We start from the raw sequence: 19,747 nt of genomic DNA on the forward strand, positions 1-19,747 counted from the left end.
AAGAGAGAGACAGACAGACAGACAGACAGAGAAAGGAAGAGAGACAGACAGCAAGACAGAGAAAGGAAGAGAGACAGACAGAGAAAGGAAGGGAGACAGACAGCAAGACAGAGAAAGGAAGAGAGACAGACAGACAGACAGACAGACAGACAGAGAAAGGAAGAGAGAGACAGACAGACAGACAGAGAAAGGAAGAGAGACAGACAGAGAAAGGAAGGGAGACAGACAGCAAGACAGAGAAAGGAAGAGAGACAGACAGACAGACAGAGAAAGGAAGAGAGAGACAGACAGACAGACAGAGAAAGGAAGAGAGAGACAGACAGACAGAGAAAGGAAGAGAGAGACAGACAGACAGACAGACAGAGAAAGGAAGAGAGACAGACAGAGAGGCAAAGAGAAAGGAAGAGACAGACAGTTAGTCTCTCTCTCACTCACTCACTCATTATTTCACTCACTGCTCTAACGCAGGCAGGCTAAATTTGGCCCGCCCCTTTTTAATACCGCAGAGAGGGAAGAAGCAGCCATTATGAATTATCCTTAATTACAGCCATTTCCTAAACTAATAAAGCTGCTAAATCTTTACTGCAAAGGTTAGTTTACCCCACGTACATAAAAGCACTGTGTGTGTGTGCGAGCTCGTGTGTGTGTGTGTGCGTGCGAGCTCTGTGTGTGTGTGTGTGTGTGTGTGTGTGCGTGCGAGCTCGTGTGTGTGCGTGCGTGCGAGCTTGTGTGTGTGTGTGTGTGCGTGTGTGCGTGCGAGCTCGTTTGTGTGTGTGTGTGTGTGCGTGCGTGCGAGCTCGTGTGTGTGTGTGTGTGTGTGCGTTTCTGTCCGTGCTTGTGTGTGACAGGACTGGCTTGCTGGCAGCACCCACTCTCCCATTAATTTCATGTGGGCTCCCTATCACCAGCCACAGATGCCTATAGACACATAAATGAGTCTCCAGCGAGGCGCTGCGTCTCACAGAGGTAGCTGGGCCTAATGGGCTGGAAACACAGCGTATGTGACAGCAGGAGATGACGGCCTTATTTACACTGGCACACATTAGTGGACGGAGCTGATTCACTGATTAACACGTCAGCCACACCCTCCTTCTTCCTCTCCTCTCTCTCTCTATTCCTCTGTGTCTCGCTATTCCTCTCCTTCATCCCTCCCTATCTCTCTCTCTCTCCCTTTCTCTCTGCATCCCCCTCTTTCTCTCTCTCACCCCTGTTCTTCTCTCTATCCCTCTATCTCTCTATCCCTCTACCTCTATCCCTCTGCTGGAGATCACAGACAGACCCCGAGAGGAGGGTGAAGCCGTCTGTAAATTATGGCTCCTGTGGAAAGATGATGTTTCTCATGCAGCGAGAGTCAATGGGCGATGAGAGGCAGTTGGATGAGATGACTTTCTGAATGGTTAAGTCGGTAAATCTGGATCCCTTCACCCTGCCCTCCATCCAGGCCCCCCATGTTTATTATAGGAGAGGATAAGAGAGAGACAGGGCTAATGCTGTGATTTGTGTCAGTCATGCAGTACAATTTGTTACAATCACAACACTTATCACAATATAATATATTTATTCTGCTCAATTAGGTGTGTGAGCCTCTCTGAAGTGTCACATGGTGAGAGGTGACGGATGCGCTGGCATTCAGGGGACGATCAAAGGGAATGGAACTAATCTGATTGTACTGCATCTCACGCTGCTGTACCGCCGCTGCTGTCGCCATAGAGACAGATGCATTGTGGGAGCTGTGACATCTGTGGAGGTGTGGAGATAGAGCCACCCTGGTGCTGCTTTTCTTAGAGCATTCCTAACACATACACACACACGTGCATATATAAGCACACACAGATGCAGACATTATGCTCGCTTGCGTATAAACGCAGTCTCACACACACAGAGAAACACACATCTTTGCTGTTCCACAGGAGACGATGATGACGTACAAACATACACGTGTCACACACACGTTAGCGAGGCCCAGGCAGCATCTCCTAGTCACATCCCAATAGAGGCAGGGAGACAGGGTTAGTGTGTCCATTAAAACAGTTTCAGCGTGTAGCGGACCAGTGAGCCCATCCATCTGAGACGGTTCATTAGGTAAGTGCTGACATCACAGATTGATGTCTCTTTAAACCAGTGCCTGCCAGAGAGCTGACAGGGGAAATCAGAGCTATTGACTCCATGTGTTCCTGTCTGTGTGTGTGTCTGTGTCTGTCTGTCTGTCTGTCTGTCTGTCTGTCTGTCTGTCTGTCTGTCTGTCTGTCTGTCTGTCTGTCTGTCTGTCTGTCTGTCTGTCTGTCTGTCTGTCTGGGTTAGGAAAATGTGACGCTGGACAACGTGAAGATTGAACTTTTACAGGACATGTGAGAAATTTAGCGGACATCCATATGCATTCAGATCCGATAGAAAGAGAGCGAGAGAAACCTCTGACGTGGTGCAGCCAGCACCATCCATCAACAAGGGACATTGGCCAAATGAGCCACATTTACTTGTCCTTAGAAACAGTGCTTCGATGTGTAGCATATGCAAAACCTTAGCCTTTTCTTTAAATTGTTTTTTACTTTCCATAAACAATATTGCTGTCCACCTCAAGGTTCAACAGTCGGAGATTTGATCACTTAATGCATCAGGGCATTGCATGTATAGGCCTATAGGCTTAGGAGTCCACTGTATGGTATTACTATAACATCTATATCAAGGAAGAGAAGCTAAGGGCTAGTCCCAGAGAGAGAGAGAGCTATGACAGCTATGTAGTCAACCATGCTGTTATGTAGTCAACCATGCTGCTAGTTATGTAGTCAACCATGCTGCTAGTTATGTAACATCTATACTATAACATCTATATCAAGGAAGAGAAGCTAAGGGCTAGTCCCAGAGAGAGAGAGAGCTATGACAGCTATGTAGTCAACCATGCTGTTATGTAGTCAACCATGCTGCTAGTTATGTAGTCAACCATGCTGCTAGTTATGTAACATCTATACTATAACATCTATATCAAGGAAGAGAAGCTAAGGGCTAGTCCCAGAGAGAGAGAGAGCTATGACAGCTATGTAGTCAACCATGCTGTTATGTAGTCAACCATGCTGCTAGCTATGTAGTCAACCATGCTGCTAGCTATGTAGTCAACCATGCTGCTAGTTATGTAGTCAACCATGCTGCTAGTTATGTAGTCAACCATGCTGCTAGTTATGTAGTCAACCATGCTGCTAGTTATGTAGTCAACCATGCTGTTATGTAGTCAACCATGCTGCTAGCTATGTAGTCAACCATGCTGCTAGTTATGTAGTCAACCATGCTGCTAGTTATGTAACATCTATACTATAACATCTATATCAAGGAAGAGAAGCTAAGGGCTAGTCCCAGAGAGAGAGAGAGAGCTATGACAGCTATGTAGTCAACCATGCTGTTATGTAGTCAACCATGCTGCTAGCTATGTAGTCAACCATGCTGCTAGCTATGTAGTCAACCATGCTGCTAGTTATGTAGTCAACCATGCTGCTAGTTATGTAGTCAACCATGCTGCTAGTTATGTAGTCAACCATGCTGCTAGTTATGTAGTCAACCATGCTGTTATGTAGTCAACCATGCTGCTAGCTATGTAGTCAACCATGCTGCTAGTTATGTAGTCAACCATGCTGCTAGTTATGTAGTCAACCATGCGGCTAAGGAGCCTGTCAAACAGCCCTGTCTGGCTACACACAATCTATCTACCTCAGACTGAAATCAAGGAGAAGGAGAGGAAGAAAGAGAAGGAGGAAGAAAGAGGAGAAATAGAGGAAGAAAGAGAAGGAGAAATAGAGGAAGAAAGAGAAGGAGAAATAGAGGAAGAAAGAGAAGGAGAAATAGAGGAAGAAGGAGAAATAGAGGAAGAAAGAGAAGGAGAAATAGAGGAAGAAAGAGAAGGAGAAATAGAGGAAGAAAGAGAAGGAGAAATAGAGGAAGAAAGAGAAGGAGAACTAGAGGAAGAAGGAGAAATAGAGGAAGAAAGAGAAGGAGAAATAGAGGAAGAAAGAGAAGGAGAAATAGAGGAAGAAAGAGAAGGAGAAATAGAGGAAGAAAGAGAAGGAGAAATAGAGGAAGAAAGAGAAGGAGAACTAGAGGAAGAAAGAGAAGGAGAAATAGAGGAAGAAAGAGAAGGAGAAATAGAGGAAGAAAGAGAAGGAGAAATAGAGGAAGAAAGAGAAGGAGAAATAGAGGAAGAAAGAGAAGTAGAAATAGAGGAAGAAGGAGAAGGAGAAAGAAGAGGAAGAAAGAGAAGGAGAAATAGAGGAAGAAAGAGAAGGAGAAATAGAGGAAGAAAGAGAAGGAGAAATAGAGGAAGAAAGAGAAGGAGAAATAGAGGAAGAAAGAGAAGGAGAAATAGAGGAAGAAAGAGAAGGAGAAATAGAAGGAGAAGGAGAAAGAAGAGGAAGAAAGAGAAGGAGAAATAGAGGAAGAAAGAGAAGGAGAAATAGAGGAAGAAAGAGAAGGAGAAATAGAGGAAGAAAGAGAAGGAGAAATAGAGGAAGAAAGAGAAGGAGAAATAGAGGAAGAAAGAGAAGGAGAAATAGAGGAAGAAAGAGAAGGAGAAATAGAGGAAGAAGGAGAAATAGAGGAAGAAAGAGAAGGAGAAATAGAGGAAGAAAGAGAAGGAGAACTAGAGGAAGAAAGAGAAGGAGAAATAGAGGAAGAAAGAGAAGGAGAACTAGAGGAAGAAAGAGAAGGAGAAATAGAGGAAGAAAGAGAAGGAGAAATAGAGGAAGAAAGAGAAGGAGAAATAGAGGAAGAAAGAGAAGGAGAAATAGAGGAAGAAGGAGGAGGAGAAAGAAGAGGAAGAAAGAGAAGGAGAAATAGAGGAAGAAAGAGAAGGAGAAATAGAGGAAGAAAGAGAAGGAGAAATAGAGGAAGAAAGAGAAGTAGAAATAGAGGAAGAAGGAGAAGGAGAAAGAAGAGGAAGAAAGAGAAGGAGAAATAGAGGAAGAAAGAGAAGGAGAAATAGAGGAAGAAAGAGAAGGAGAAATAGAGGAAGAAAGAGAAGGAGAAATAGAGGAAGAAAGAGAAGGAGAAATAGAGGAAGAAAGAGAAGGAGAAATAGAGGAAGAAGGAGAAGGAGAAAGAAGAGGAAGAAAGAGAAGGAGAAATAGAGGAAGAAAGAGAAGGAGAAATAGAGGAAGAAAGAGAAGGAGAAATAGAGGAAGAAAGAGAAGGAGAAATAGAGGAAGAAAGAGAAGGAGAAATAGAGGAAGAAAGAGAAGGAGAAATAGAGGAAGAAAGAGAAGGAGAAATAGAGGAAGAAAGAGAAGGAGAAATAGAGGAAGAAAGAGAAGGAGAAATAGAGGAAGAAAGAGAAGGAGAAATAGAGGAAGAAAGAGAAGGAGAAATAGAGGAAGAAAGAGAAGGAGAAATAGAGGAAGAAGGAGAAGGAGAAAGAAGAGGAAAAAAAAGAGAAGGAGAAATAGAGGAAGAAAGAGAAGGAGAAATAGAGGAAGAAAGAGAAGGAGAAATAGAGGAAGAAAGAGAAGGAGAAATAGAGGAAGAAAGAGAAGGAGAAATAGAGGAAGAAAGAGAAGGAGAAATAGAGGAAGAAAGAGAAGGAGAACTAGAGGAAGAAAGAGAAGGAGAAATAGAGGAAGAAAGAGAAGGAGAAATAGAGGAAGAAAGAGAAGGAGAAATAGAGGAAGAAAGAGAAGGAGAAATAGAGGAAGAAGGAGAAGGAGAAAGAAGAGGAAGAAAGAGAAGGAGAAATAGAGGAAGAAAGAGAAGGAGAAATAGAGGAAGAAAGAGAAGGAGAAATAGAGGGAGAAGGAGGAAGAAGAGGAAGAAAGAGAAGGAGAAAGAGAAGGAGAAATAGAGGAAGAAAGAGAAGGAGAAATAGAGGAAGAAAGAGAAGGAGAAATAGAGGAAGAAAGAGAAGGGGAGGAAGACTGATAATGAAAAGCCTAGAAAGAACGTCAAGGACAGGGAGAGAGAAAATGAGAATGAGAAGGAGGGAGAGGAAAAATAAGGACAGGCAAAAGAAGACTGAGAAGGATAGAGGTGCTAAGCAGAAGAAGATGAAGAGAGAGAAGTTGAAGGGCGAGCTGAAGGAAAAGAACGAGTGGACATCAGAGGAACACCGGATGGATAGAAACCCTCTGTCTCTCTTTCTCTCTCTGGCATCTATTTTTCATCCGTGTGTTTAGGGCTGCTGTTCAGTAATTAAAATGTGTGAGAGTAGACTTATTTACCCTTGTGATGATGAGAGAGAGGAGATCGACATGGGACTGATTAACACTGTTACGTTAGAGGAGAGGAGCCCTTGGAGCTATTTCAGTTTCCCTCTGAAATGTTTCCTGGAATATTGTACCCGTGCACGTGTATGTGTGAGAAAGAGAGAGAGAGTCTGAAAGTTGTGCCTGTGCTGCATTTAACCCTGGTCTAGTCCCTGAATTTCAATGGATTAAAGATGTAATTTGTATCTGAAGTGTTTCACTAATGAAGACCACGGTCGGATCGTTGCCATCGACTGGCTCCACACACACACATTGATTACAACAGGCCAGGGAGGGTGCTGAGGCTGAGGGCTGGGCTGTCGTGAGAGAAGTCAGGCTGGAGCCAGCAACACTGTCAGGCACACACTGACTCATAGTCATGATTACCCACAATGCAGCATTCCCAAAGCAGAGTATCATGATCATTAAAAAAAACAAGAAATCAACAGTGTAACAACTCTCTTCTCACTGTGTGAGTGTGTTGAAATAGCACATACTGACATGGTGCTACATTAACTACTATACTACAATAGCCTTACTCCCCTGCTAACCAATAGCCTTACTCCCCTGCTAACCAATAGCCTTACTCCCCTGCTAACCAATAGCCTTACTCCCCTGCTAACCAATAGCCTTACTCCCCTGCTAACCAATAGCCTTACTCCCCTGCTAACCAATAGCCTTACTCCCCTGCTAACCAATAGCCTTCCTCCCCTGCTAACCAATAGCCTTACTCCCCTGCTAACCAGTAGCCTTACTCCCCTGCTAACCAATAGCCTTACTCCCCTGCTAACCAATAGCCTTACTCCCCTGCTAACCAATAACCTTACTTCCCTGCTAACCAATAGCCTTACTCCCCTGCTAACCAATAGCCTTACTCCCCTACTAACCAATAGCCTTACTCCCCTGCTAACCAATAGCCTTAATCCCCTACTAACCAATAGCCTTACTCCCCTGCTAACCAATCAAATCAAATCAAATTTATTTATATAGCCCTTTGTACATCAGCTGATATCTCAAAGTGCTGTACAGAAACCCAGCCTAAAACCCCAAACAGCAAACAATGCAGGTGTAGAAGCACGGTGGCTAGGAAAAACTCCCTAGAAAGGCCAAAACCTAGGAAGAAACCTAGAGAGGAACCAGGCTATGAGGGGTGGCCAGTCCTCTTCTGGCTGTGCCGGGTGGAGATTATAACAGAACATGGCCAAGATGTTCAAATGTTCATAAATGACCAGCATGTTTGAATAATAATAAGGCAGAACAGTTGAAACTGGAGCAGCAGCACGGCCAGGTGGACTGGGGACAGCAAGGAGCCATCATGTCAGGTAGTCCGGGGCATGGTCCTAGGGCTCAGGTCCTCCGAGAGAGAGAAAGAAAGAGAGAAGGAGAGAATTAGAGAACGCACACTTAGATTCACACAGGACACCGAATAGGACAGGAGAAGTACTCCAGATATAACAAACTGACCCTAGCCCCCCGACACATAAACTACTGCAGCATAAATACTGGAGGCTGAGACACGAGGGGTCAGGAGACACTGTGGCCCCATCCGAGGACACCCCGGACAGGGCCAAACAGGAAGGATATAACCCCACCCACTTTGCCAAAGCACAGCCCCCACACCGATAGCCTTACTCCCCTGCTAACCAGTAGCCTTACTCCCCTGCTAACCAATAGCCTTTCTCCCCTGCTAACCAATAGCCTTACTCCCCTGCTAACCAATAGTCTTACTACCCTGCTAACCAGTAGCCTTACTCCCCTGCTAACCAACAGCCTTACTCCCCTGCTAACCAATAGCCTTACTCCCTGCTAACCAATAGCCTTACTCCCCTGCTAACCAATAGCCTTACTCCCCTGCTAACCAATAGCCTTACTCCCCTGCTAACCAATAGCCTTACTCCCCTGCTAACCAATAGCCTTACTCCCCTGCTAACCAATAGCCTTACTCCCCTGCTAACCAATAGCCTTACTCCCCTGCTAACCAATAGCCTTACTCCCCTGCTAACCAATAGCCTTACTCCCCTGCTGTACAACACTGGTGTCAACTCCCGATTACAGCAGGGCCGATGGACAGGCCTCACATCCTCTGATGTCATCCCAGGCTGTGGTCTCTGCCTGTGGTCTCTCATAGCCTCTGGTCTAGTAGCACTTATACACAGAGAAAACTGGTATATTCCAATAGGCTGTAACAAATAACCTAGTCCCATATGCAGTGAATATATGTATTTTGTCTGTGACCTATACTGACCTTTGCAACCTCAGGATATTTTGCAAATTCTGGTATCTTTAACCAAGCGGTCAATCAGCTCTTAGAACAGTAACAGTTCTGGGTGTCTCTCTATCCAATAGAACACAATTAAACAATCAATAGATGAAGAAAGACCAAGAATTGTAGACTCTCTAGCTCTAATGTATGGACATTGCGAAGCGGCTGTATATTCAGAAAAATAGTTGGGAAAGTTTTGTCTGTAGTTGAGTGGTGAGAGTTTGAGAGTTGAGCATAACGCTTGGTAAGTGTTTGGGTTGTTCATGCTGCGGAATGTGCAGAAGGCATTCAACCCCGCCAGGCGACCATCTCCGCAGGCTCTTCTCCATTGGCTGCCTCCAGGAGATTAAAGTGAATAATTGCCTTCTGATTGGCTGTTCAATTTTTCATGGCCCTTTGATGCCCACAGTGTTTGTATTACCTTTAGCACATAGGCATGCTAATGGGATAGCATTTGACATACTTAAATAAAACAGTATTTTCCTCAGCGTGTTGCTTTTCCTAATCTACAGACTGCATGCTGTCATTGTTCTGTCCATAGCCAGACTCTGTCTTTTGGAAAATGCTGAAATCATTCTTTTTCAGGGTGTTTTACTCTTTAATTGTATACCACTCTGAAAACAGTCAATTCACTTTATATGCTTGCAGGCAGACAAACTGTATCTATGAGTCTGAGACAGGTAGTAGAGTTGGAGCTACAGCCGTGCTAGTAGTTGTCTGTGGAGCTCCTCCTGTACAGTATAGGTGACAGAGTTGAGTTGAGTTGACGGGCCCAGACCCCAGCCCTGCTGACAGTAATCTGTACAGTGTAGGTGACCTACCCCTCCTCTCTCTCGTGTCTCTGTTGTGATGCCAGCGTGAGCAGTTGAGTTCCGGTCGCAGCGCATGATGTCTCCTCTGCGGTTCCGCTCTGGAGGTCCGGGGATGGTGAGCTCCTCACGGTTGTCACTTTGAAGTGCTGGAGCACTCATTCCTGGTCCCCTCTCCCTGAGCCTCAGCTCTGCTTCCCGCCATCCCTCTCACTCGGATTAGTTCCTCTCTCTGGGAAAATGGAAGCAACATTCCGACAATTTGCATCCCAACTATTCCCCTCCTTATGCTTTATGTTATATTTTTCTACCTCCTCCATCCACTTCTCTCTTTCATTCCTCCTCCCTTCACTTCTCTCCTTCATTCCTCCTCCCTCCACTTCTCTCCTTCATTCCTCCTCCCTCCACTTCTCTTCTTCATTCCTCATCCCTCCACTTCTCTCCTTCATTCCTCATCCCTCCACTTCTCTCCTTCATTCCTCCTCCCTTCACTTCTCTCCTTCATTCCTCCTCCCTCCACTTCTCTCCTTCATTCCTCCTCCCTTCACTTCTCTCCTTCATTCCTCCTCCCTCCACTTCTCTCCTTCATTCCTCCTCCATCCACTTCTCTCCTTCATTCCTCATCCCTCCACTTCTCTCCTTCATTCATCCTCCCTCCACTTCTCTCCTTCATTCCTCCTCCCTCTACTTCTCTCTTTCATTCTTCCTCCCTCCACTTCTCTCCTTCATTCCTCCTCCGTCTACTTCTCTCCTCCATTCCTCCTCCCTCCACTTCTCTTCTTCATTCCTCATCCCTCCACTTCTCTCCTTCATTCCTCCTCCCTCCACTTCTCTCCTTCATTCCTCCTCCCTCCACTTCTCTCCTTCATTCCTCCTCCCTTCACTTCTCTCCTTCATTCCTCCTCCCTCCACTTCTCTCCTTCATTTCTCCTCCCTCCACTTCTCTCCTTCATTCCTCCTCCCTCCACTTCTGTCCTTCATTCCTCCTCCCTCCACTTCTCTCCTCCATTCCTCCTCCCTCCACTTCTCTCCTTCATTCCTCCTCCCTCCACTTCTCTCCTTCATTCCTCCTCCGTCCACTTCTCTCCTTCATTCCTCCTCCGTCCACTTCTCTCCTTCATTCCTCCTCTGTCCACTTCTCTCCTTCATTTTCTTCACACACTGGACCATTTTGTTGTGATTGTCAGAAAGAGTAGCAGTTGTATTGTGGGCTGATTATGACAGGGTGTTTTTACCCACAGATCACCAGAGCAATTAAAATCTGTAAATAAAAGGCTACCCGTGATGCTGCAGTCCAAACAATGGCTTCCCACAGGATGGGTTTGTTTGAAGGAGAGCAGTGGAGGGGATACACACATACCGAACCCAATCGTTAATTACAACACACTCCTCTCCCCTCTGCTGTTGTGGCGATGGACAGCTTAATGCAATCACAGTGACACATATTTCCAGACAAGATGAAGTTGTTTACTTTTGTGTTAGGTCCCGAATTACGATGGGACACTTTGTTCAGCAGCAAGGCAAATATAATGTCATTGTGCCAGCTACATGTGTTTAGAAGAGGATAGGAGATAGGCCTGTGCCTGCTGGAGAGGCAGTGCAGTACAATAGTCTACAGTCAGTACTGTAGGCAAACCCAGAACCCAGGTCTGAGACATACAGTACCAGTCAAGAGTTTAGACACACCTATTTCAAATGTTTTTCTTTAATTTGACTATTTTCTACATTGTAGAATAATAGTGAAGACATGCTCCCGAGTGGCGCAGAGGCTTCACTACAGTCCCTAGTTCAAATCCAGGCTGTATCACATCCGGCCATGATTTGGAGTCCCATAGGGCGGCGCACAATTGGCCCAGCGTCATCCTTGTTTGGCCGGGGTAGGCCGTCATTGTAAATAATAATTTGTTCTTTACTGACTTGCCTAGTTAAATAAAATAATAATAAATAAATAATCTAAACGATGAAATAACACACATGTAATAAACAAAAAAGTGTGAAACAAATCAAAATATATTTCATATTTTAGAGACTTCAAAGTAGCCACCCGTTGCCTTGAGGACACCTTTGATCATCCGTTCACCTACTCTGCGTCTCACAAAGACACGGCGGTTGGGAACCAAAAATCTCAAATTTGGACTCATCAGACCAAAGGACAGATTTCCACCATTCTAATGTCTATTGCTCGTGATTCGTGGCTCAACAAGTCTCTTCTTCTTATTGGTGCCCTTTAGTATTGGTTTCTTTCCAGCAATTCGACCATGAAGGCCTGATTCACACAGTCTCCTCTGAACAGTTGATGTTGAGATGTATCTGTTACTTGAACTCTGTGAAGCATTTATTTGGGCTGCAATCGGAAGTGCAGTTAACTCTAATGAACTTATCCTCTGCAGCAGAGGTAACTCTGGGTCTTCCTTTCCTGTGGCGGTCCTCATGAGAGCCAGTTTCATCATAGCGCTTGATGGATTTTGAATCTTGAATGGATCTTGAAATTTTCCACATTGACTGACCTTCATGTCTTAAAGTTATGATGGACTGTCGTTTCTCTTTGCTTATTTGAGCAAAGAGATTAAGAAGGAAAGAAATTCCGCAAATTAACTTTTAACAAGGCACACCTGTTAGGTGAAATGCATTCCAGATGACTACCTCATGAAGCTGGTTGAGAGAATGCCAAGAGTGTGCAAAGCTGTCATCAAGGCAAAGGGTGGCTACTTTGAAGAATGTCAAATATAAAATATATTGTTTACTGCATGATGGTTACTGCATGATTCCATATGTGTTATTTCATAGTTTTGATGTCGTCACTATTATTCGACTATGTAGAAAATAAAGAAAAACCCTTGAATGAGTAGGTGTGTCCAAACTTTTGACTGGTACTGTACAGAACCCGGGTGAGACATACATTACAGAGAGGAAGCTGCTCTCAAAGGAAAGGATCTGAGAGAGGAAGCTGCTCTCAAAGGAAAGGATCTGAGAGAGGAAGCTGCTCTCAAAGGAAAGGATCTGCGAGAGGAAGCTGCTCTCAAAGGAAAGGATCTGCGAGAGGAAGCTGCTCTCAAAGGAAAGGATCTGAGAGAGGAAGCTGCTCTCAAAGGAAAGGATCTGAGAGAGGAAGCTGCTCTCAAAGAAAGGATCTGAGAGAGGAAGCTGCTCTCAAAGGAAAGGATCTGAGAGAGGAAGCTGCTCTCAAAGGAAAGGATCTGAGAGAGGAAGCTGCTCTCAAAGGAAAGGATCTGAGAGAGGAAGCTGCTCTCAAAGGAATGGATCTGAGAGAGGAAGCTGCTCTCAAAGGAAAGGATCTGAGAGAGGAAGCTGCTCTCAAAGGAAAGGATCTGAGAGAGGAAGCTGCTCTCAAAGGAAAGGATCTGCGAGAGGAAGCTGCTCTCAAAGGAAAGGATCTGAGAGAGGAAGCTGCTCTCAAAGGAAAGGATCTGAGAGAGGAAGCTGCTCTCAAAGGAATGGATCTGAGAGAGGAAGCTGCTCTCAAAGGAAAGGATCTGAGAGAGGAAGCTGCTCTCAAAGGAAACGAGAGAACAGAAGTGGTTACAGTTGAGGAGTGCTATATGACTGGTCTTACCATGTGTCTTATTCAAGCTATCGAGGGAAGTGTGTACCCTTATAATGCTAGCCTTGGCCTTGGCAGCCTCAGGGCACTGAGTGAAAGCTCTGGCTGGTGTTTGGGCCCAATATCAGAACCCTCTGTGTGTATCCCCATCTGCAGCCTGGAAAACCCAAGACTGGCAGTGCCAAAGTGTGACATCTTACTAAACCCAACAGTGTGTTCACCTAGTAATTACCCGTAATAAATGTTCTCTAGCTATTACACAACGAGAGACACCCTGTTTCTCCCTGATTTATATAGCCCAGTACCAAGTGTTGCAACATCTGCAAGGTGTGACTAGACAACTACAACAACTACTCAACACTCCTACTGTGGGTGTCTCTTTAGGGAAACAAAAGAGGCTCTTTGTAGTTTGGTGGAGGAGACATGGGAACATGTCATGTATTTGGTGTCAGGATGTGTGTGGGACGGTTCTGCCACCCTGTTCATCTATTACTAAATACTGAAGCCTGGGCAGGTTTGGTAGGGAGGGAGGGAGGAGGGGAGAGAAGGAAGGAAGGAGGTATGAACGGGGAGAGGAATAGGAGCGGTGCGGTGGTGCATTGTAATGGTGCCAGGCTCCCCGGGCCTGGCTGGAGGCTATATGCCTTACCAAGATCCTGTTTACAGTTAGCAGAGGAAGCTGCCAGCCACCCATTTCCATAACTATGCCTGTAGTCCTTGGTGGAAACCGATTCTTCGCCTCTCTTCTTTTCTTTCCCTCTTTTCTCTCTTTTCTTTCCCTGCTCTCTCCTCTGGCTCTAGCTCACTTCCCATCTCTTAGTTTAACCCCTGAAATCTCCCTCCACCCCACTGTACTTTTAAATCAGCTCTGCAGTGTTGTTTGCTGCCAAGAGGCGTTGAACGTCTTGTCAGTCATGGTTTTGATGAGATGGAGGAAGTTGCCCTATGAAGAAACTAGACATCCCTCCCCTGGTATCAGCTCCAAGGTAGAAGAATAGTCTCTGAAGGTCAGATCGGGTTGTTCACTTGCAGTTCACTAGCTGTGTGTGTGTGTGTGTGTGTGCGTGTGTGCGTGCCGGCGTGCGTGCGCATTAGGTTGTCTGGGACGGATTGTACCTGTCCTGGGGGCTAGTGGAAGCCCAGGGGCCGTGGCAGACGCCAACGCCTATATATGTTCTGTTCTGCTGTGTGTGTGTGTGTGTGTTCCAGTGTGTAAGTGTAGTCTCTCTGTTCCAGTGTTTGTCTGTGAACATGTGCTCTTTCACACGGTCCCCATGGCCCCAAATGTCAGAACAGAACCAGCTACCAGACAAAGACGTGGAGCATTGTACAGGACGGTGTTACCTCCCATCTCCATATCTCCTGTCTTAGGATGTTAACCGTTATTGAAGGTAAGTAGGGGGGGGGGGCGTTGTCGTCTCCTGCTTTTTAGAGCATTAAATCCTCAGCGTTCGGGAGAAATGTCTGTCAGGGGAATGTCTGTCCTATGTGTGCAGGCAGGTACCCTGGGTCCCAGTGAGTAAGGCCACGACATGAGAAAGTCATTTGTAGCAGGAACATGCTCTGTGCTGTATGTACTAGGGAATCAGGCAGTCTGAACCCACAGGACACAGTATAAACAGTTGTGTGTGTCTATACTGTTACATTTCTGAACGTGGGTCCTGTTTTCTGTGTGCTCTTCCTATGTCCCTGTGGGCTGAAAACAGTGTCTACACCACTCAGAGTTGATGAGGCTGTTGTTCTGCCGTGTGGGTGGGAGGCTGTAGTGGACTATACTGGGCACTGAGGCAGAATCGATGGGGGAGAGGAGACGGGTACAGTGGCCCCAGGAGGGGCGGGGGGCTGGGGTGGAGGTCCGGGGGCTGGGGTGGAGATCCGGGGGGGGCAGGAAGCCAGAGGTAACGCCTGCAGCTCCCCTCCAGCACCATGCAGGACACACCTCTGCTCTCAGACAGCCCTATTGATTTGTAAAGCTGATAAAGTCTGTCTGCAGGTTAGCTGGTGTGTTAAATACCCCTCTTTTCACCTGCTAGCCTAGTGTGTGTTTGTGTGGGGCTGGAGTGCACTGAGGTGAGGACACAGACGCACACAGGCGCCATGCAGTGGTACCATTGATCAGGTGACTGACCGTGTTTGCTGGCTAACCCTCTTCCTCTCTCTCTCTCTGCCCCTGTGCCCCCTCCTATGCCCACACCTGTCACCAGGTGTGTCTCAGCCATTAGGTGGCGCCGGTATCCTCACTGTCACCCTGTTAGAACCCAGCCTTACCTACAGTACCCTCCATGGCACAGTGCTCTATTGTCATATCCCCAGGCTACAGGAAGACATAAGTCACAGAGCCGTTAGCCTTTGACACAACAGCGTGTGACAGGTCTGCTCGCTGTGAGGAACTCACATGGGGCATAAATCAATCCAGGGCCTGAATCCGAAGATCCTGCAGAGCAGGATGTATGTCTATGTTAATTCAAGCTTAACGTAGATTAATTCACAAGAGCCTGGGATTGTCGTGGTGTGTTGGCACATGTGATCTGTGTATGTAGGGAACTGGGAGAGAGAGAGATATATGGAGCCAACGTTACTCCCCATGAGCTTAACACAAGGCAGTTCACTCACGTGTGTGTGTGTGTGTGTGTGTGTGCGTGCGGCGTGCGTGCGTGCGTAATCTAATGACAGATGGGTGTAGTGTATGAACCCCCAGAAGCCACTGCTGCTGTGACACATTTTTGTCCCCAGCGTTAGTTGGTTCAGTCCCTGGGTGTCTTTGAGTCAGAGCTGTCACAGGTGCTAGATAAGACACTGAGATACACACACACACACACACACACACACCAATACAGCGTGTCTACTATGGTGCTCAGCCATTTCTGTAACATAACCCAATGTGTTTCACAGAAAGAGAAAAGTTGCCAAACAGACACTTCTATCTAAATACAGGACATTTCCTTCTCAACGACTGCGGTGTTTTAATCTGTGTTTTTATTTTTTATTAAAGCAATAACATTTTGTCATTGAGTTACCTGAGTGTTTAATGTCTCTGAGTGGAGAACAGGTGTGGAGGTATGCTAAAACAATAAGGCTCTGGGTGGAGAACAGGTGTGGAGGTATGCTAAAACAATAAGGCTCTGGGTGGAGAACAGGTGTGGAGGTATGCTAAAACAATAAGGCTCTGGGTGGAGAACAGGTGTGGAGGTATGCTAAAACAATAAGGCTCTGGGTGGAGAACAGGTGTGGAGGTATGCTAAAACAATAAGGCTCTGGGTGGAGAACAGGTGTGGAGGTATGCTAAAACAATAAGGCTCTGGGTGGAGAACAGGTGTGGAGGTATGCTAAAACAATAAGGCTCTGGGTGGAGAACAGGTGTGGAGGTATGCTAAAACAATAAGGCTCTGGGTGGAGAACAGGTGTGGAGGTATGCTAAAACAATAAGGCCCTGGGTGGAGAACAGGTATGGAGGTATGCTAAAACAATAAGGCCCTGGGTGGAGAACAGGTATGGAGGTATGCTAAAACAATAAGGCTCTGGGTGGAGAACAGGTGTGGAGGTATGCTAAAACAATAAGGCTCTGGGTGGAGAACAGGTGTGGAGGTATGCTAAAACAATAAGGCTCTGGGTGGAGAACAGGTGTGGAGGTATGCTAAAACAATAAGGCTCTGGGTGGAGAACAGGTGTGGAGGTATGCTAAAACAATAAGGCTCTGGGTGGAGAACAGGTGTGGAGGTATGCTAAAACAATAAGGCTCTGGGTGGAGAACAGGTGTGGAGGTATGCTAAAACAATAAGGCTCTGGGTGGAGAACAGGTGTGGAGGTATGCTAAAACAATAAGGCTCTGGGTGGAGAACAGGTGTGGAGGTATGCTAAAACAATAAGGCTCTGGGTGGAGAACAGGTGTGGAGGTATGCTAAAACAATAAGGCCCTGGGTGGAGAACAGGTATGGAGGTATGCTAAAACAATAAGGCTCTGGGTGGAGAACAGGTATGGAGGTATGCTAAAACAATAAGGCCCTGGGTGGAGAACAGGTATGGAGGTATGCTAAAACAATAAGGCCCTGGGTGGAGAACAGGTATGGAGGTATGCTAAAACAATAAGGCTCTGGGTGGAGAACAGGTATGGAGGTATGCTAAAACAATAAGGCCCTGGGTGGAGAACAGGTATGGAGGTATGCTAAAACAATAAGGCTCTGGGTGGAGAACAGGTATGGAGGTATGCTAAAACAATAAGGCCCTGGGTGGAGAACAGGTATGGAGGTATGCTAAAACAATAAGGCTCTGGGTGGAGAACAGGTATGGAGGTATGCTAAAACAATAAGGCTCTGGGTGGAGAACAGGTATGGAGGTATGCTAAAACAATAAGGCCCTGGGTGGCGAACAGGTATGGAGGTATGCTAAAACAATAAGGCCCTGGGTGGAGAACAGGTATGGAGGTATGCTAAAACAATAAGGCTCTGGGTGGAGAACAGGTGTGGAGGTATGCTAAAACAATAAGGCCCTGGGTGGAGAACAGGTATGGAGGTATGCTAAAACAATAAGGCCCTGGGTGGAGAACAGGTATGGAGGTATGCTAAAACAATAAGGCCCTGGGTGGAGAACAGGTGTGGAGGTATGCTAAAACAATAAGGCCCTGGGTGGAGAACAGGTATGGAGGTATGCTAAAACAATAAGGCCCTGGGTGGAGAACAGGTATGGAGGTAGTCAGAGAAGGCAGTGTGTACAGAGAAGGCAGTGTGGTGGATTATGACGGCGTGCTACACAGATGTTGTTAGTTTTTCCTTCAAAGGTACATTAACTGCATCGTATTGTGTTTGCCGTGGCTTAGAGCCAGACATATGCAAAGATGCCCCTCTCAGGATGAGAAATTATTAGCAGTGACAGAATGCCCAGTTGAAACAAAATGGCCACCATCTAGGAGAAGTGCTGGCTAGTCTCCCTCTGTAATACGACTGACAACAGCCTCACCTGCGACATGAGCGGAGAGGACAGCGACTAATTACGGGGGCAAGTGTGTGTGTTGTCTGTTTATCTCTACCTCTGTTGGTTCAGACTCTCTCTCACTGTTCTGATTTAACCAGAGACAAAGCCTCCCAACTCATCAAATATTAAACAAGGCAAGGTTCTCAATGGTTTTCTGTCTCTTCCCCTATTCACAGCTTGTTTCTTTCTCTCTGTCTCTCTCTCTTTGTCTCTCTCGCTTTCTCTCTCTCTCTCTTTCTCTCTGTCTCTCTCTCTTTGTCTCTGTCTCTCTCTCTTTGTCTCTCTCTTTCTCTCTGTCTCTCTCTCTGTCTCTCTCTCTTTCTCTCTCTCTCTCTTTGTCTCTGTCTCTCTCTCTTTGTCTCTGTCTCTCTCTCTTTCTCTCTGTCTCTCTCTCTTTCTCTCTGTCTCTCTCTCTTTGTCTCTGTCTCTCTCTCTCCTGCGAGGCGGACAGCGGAAGTCAGGCAGAATGAAAGCTGAAGTTTCTGCTGGTCAGCTAGTTGCCTCAATCGGCCATACAGGCTGGGGGCTGCAGGGGATTGCAGGGGGGTGAATGGACAGTGACATGTTGATGTTGTATTGAGAATGCTTGGATCCCCATGTTGCCAGAGAGCTAGCCCCTCCCCCTTCCACTCTCCTCTCCTAGCCCTCTTCCTCTCCTGCCTCTCCCAACCTCTCTTAGTCACTCTGCCGTCATCCTTTCCTCTCTTTCTTCAACCCCTCTCCTCTCTCTCTCTCCTCTCTGCCCCAGCCCCTATGCCCTGTATACCCACCATCAAAGCTGGGCCTAAATACAGCTCACTGAGAGCTGCAGCCAGAGGGCCTATGATGCTCCATCTGTACCCATCATCCGTCTGTGTGTCTGCGTGTGTGTGCTGCTTCGACCACTCAGCTGCCTGAGCTGTGTTTGTCCTGCTCCTCAGTTGCCTGATCCAGAGTTAGGCCTCACTGCTGGTGTCAGATGCCTTGCTAGACTCTGGATAGAGTAAGGATCTGGATGAATGATGTTGTGGTAACAGTTACCCAGAGCTGCATTGGTCTGATTTTGGACCTGTTTCTCTGTGTGGCCAGCTGGGTGTCTATGAGTCTCAGTACTGGGTTATCCCCTCTCCTAATCACAGCTGACCTTGGATCAGTGGTTTAAGTTCCAGAGTCAGGGGCACATCCTCAGTGAAATAGGGAGTGGAGAGACAAGAGCAGGTGGACAGTTTTTTGGGGGGGTTGAGAGTGAAAGGAGATGAATGAGAGACTTTATCCCTTACTCCTACAGTGTAATCCATCTCTGTTCTCTACTGGCGTATGGCTCTAGTCTTCATTTAGTTGCCATTGTTCTGAATGGGAAGTTAACGTTTGTTACCTTTAAGAGACCTTTAAAACAGGCCAGTGGTATTCTCAGAGAAGCCATACTTTACATATAGGAACATTAAACAGTCAGGTTATGTTTTAATATTGACATGGGCATTGCTTTGTTGGTGTAGTAGACAAAGGGCTGGGTGTACTGAAACACAATATGTTCTTTCTCTGATATCACTGGGCGTGAATATTCATTCTGTTAGACTACAGGTCAACCGCATGTTTGTATAGCTCTTTGTATTAGTTCTTGATCCACTGTGGCGTTTTGTACCTGTTTGAACACAAACAGTATTTCTCTTCTTCACACCCTTATAAACACATGTTCAAACACACAATACCACATATTAGACATGTTCATTTTCACACACTTTCTGACACACACACACACACACACTCAGCCCCTCCGTTGCATTGCGTTTCCTAGGCTGCCGTGCGGTACACTCTTGCACCCTGCTCAGTGCTGAAAGCCTCAGGGCCTGGCCTACCTTCCTGCTCCTCTAAACAAATTGCTCTCTTTCTGTTTCAGTCTTTTCACGGCAGCGTTTTAAATGCCGTGCCCTTTAATTACAGTATTTACTTA

General features: G+C 46.2%; 1 protein-coding gene across 3 annotated transcripts in view; it reads left to right on the forward strand.

Annotated features, from left to right (window-relative positions):
- LOC112235085 (alpha-ketoglutarate-dependent dioxygenase FTO) overlaps positions 1 to 19,747 on the forward strand; it is a 237,323-nt gene that overhangs the window by 174,069 nt on the left and 43,507 nt on the right. The window lies entirely within an intron of this gene.

Source organism: Oncorhynchus tshawytscha, linkage group LG12 (genome assembly GCF_018296145.1).
Source record: "Oncorhynchus tshawytscha isolate Ot180627B linkage group LG12, Otsh_v2.0, whole genome shotgun sequence".
Classification (NCBI taxonomy): domain Eukaryota; kingdom Metazoa; phylum Chordata; class Actinopteri; order Salmoniformes; family Salmonidae; genus Oncorhynchus; species Oncorhynchus tshawytscha.